Source organism: Phytophthora infestans, genomic scaffold (assembly GCF_000142945.1).
Source record: "Phytophthora infestans T30-4 supercont1.81 genomic scaffold, whole genome shotgun sequence".
In the NCBI taxonomy this organism is placed as follows: domain Eukaryota; phylum Oomycota; class Peronosporomycetes; order Peronosporales; family Peronosporaceae; genus Phytophthora; species Phytophthora infestans.
In genome coordinates this window covers 93,327-94,779 of record NW_003303678.1, presented here as the reverse complement: position 1 = coordinate 94,779, position 1,453 = coordinate 93,327, and the positions used below count along the sequence as shown (strand labels likewise).

The window sequence follows — 1,453 nt, the reverse complement described above, 5'->3', positions numbered from 1 at the left end:
TCAGTCAATCAACACATCCAGCATAAACAAGCGACTACACAAAATATACCGCGACTGACCAGGCAGCATCCTTTGCTACCTGTCTTCCTTCCCTCTCACCCGTCTCATCATCGCCATACCCCTCACCAACTTCAACCAATGCTCTGCACCCGACCTAGCACTGCCGCTGCTCTTTTTTTCATTATCTGTGCCAACGAGGCTGCGAACAACTAGCTTCGTCGACAGCACCGCGCTACCGCTCGACCACGACGCGATAGCGGGAGGAGTAATGGCGGCAGCATGTGCAGGCGTCTCGCAAAGTGGCTCTGTGTGTACGAAGCGGCAAAAGCCAAGAAGATATCGGAGGAGGGGATCGAAACCCTCGATCTTGAGCGTGTTAAGCTCACGCTCCTAACCACTCAGACGCACACGACGCTGCCACACTCGAACACACCCATCGCATCACAAATTTGGCGCACACACCTGCGCCTCTCTCCTTTCCGACACCACTTGTCCTAGCATCCTATGCGCGGCCCCACGCCAGCCCCTCGCCGCATCGGGAGACCCCAACCATCACAGCGTGGCAACCGCCAACCCACCTCAGCTACGGATCGGGTGTTCTTCTAGCTACGCCATGTCGAGGCGCGATAGTTACGCAAACTAGCGTCCATTTGGCTACTGGCGCATGCTCGCGTCTCAGGTGCGGTCCATACACAAACAAGGGCGCATACGGCGTCCCTTCAGTAGTAAAATATCGACGAATGCATAGGACCGAGCTGTGGTCATAGAAAGCGTTATCTTGAAATCGGTTGGGGCGGACAGACGCAGCAGCAGCACCTCACGTACATGAAGACCAAGGGAGGCACTAACAGCGACGTGAAAGGCAATGATGTCGAAAAGGTGATGATACAAAAACGCAAGGCAATATGGATCCGACAGCTGTGAGATTTGACCTCACGCGGGTTACCCCAATATATTACTAGTCTATCGCCTTAACCACTCGGCCAAGCTGTCGTTAGAAATACAATCAATTTCAGTCAATCAACACATCCGGCATAAACAAGCGACTACACAACATATACCGCGACGGACCAGGCAGCATCCTTTGCTACCTGTCTTCCCTCCCTCTCACCCGTCTCATCATCGCCATACCCCTCACCAACTTCAACCAATGCTCTGCACCCGACCTAGCACTGCCGCTGCTCTTTTTTTCATTAACTGTGCCAACGAGGTTGCGAACAACTAGCTTCGTCGACAGCACCGCGCTACCGCTCGACCACGACACGATAGCAGGAGGAGGAATGGTGGCAGCATGTGCAGGCGTCTCGAAAAGTGGCTCTGTGTGGACGAAGCGGCAAAAGCCAAGAAGATATCGGAGGAGGGGATCGAACCCTCGATCTTGAGCGTGTTAAGCTCACGTCCTAACCACTAAACGACACCGACGCTGCACACTGAGCACACCCATCGCATCACA

The 1,453-nt window shown here is 54.1% G+C and overlaps 1 non-coding gene across 1 annotated transcript; it reads right to left on the bottom strand.

Moving 5' to 3' along the window:
* Nucleotides 1-337: 337 nt before the first annotated feature.
* Nucleotides 338-413, bottom strand: PITG_30112. Its single transcript has one exon. It is a non-coding gene; the product is annotated as a tRNA-Val (tRNA).
* Nucleotides 414-1,453: the final 1,040 nt, after the last annotated feature.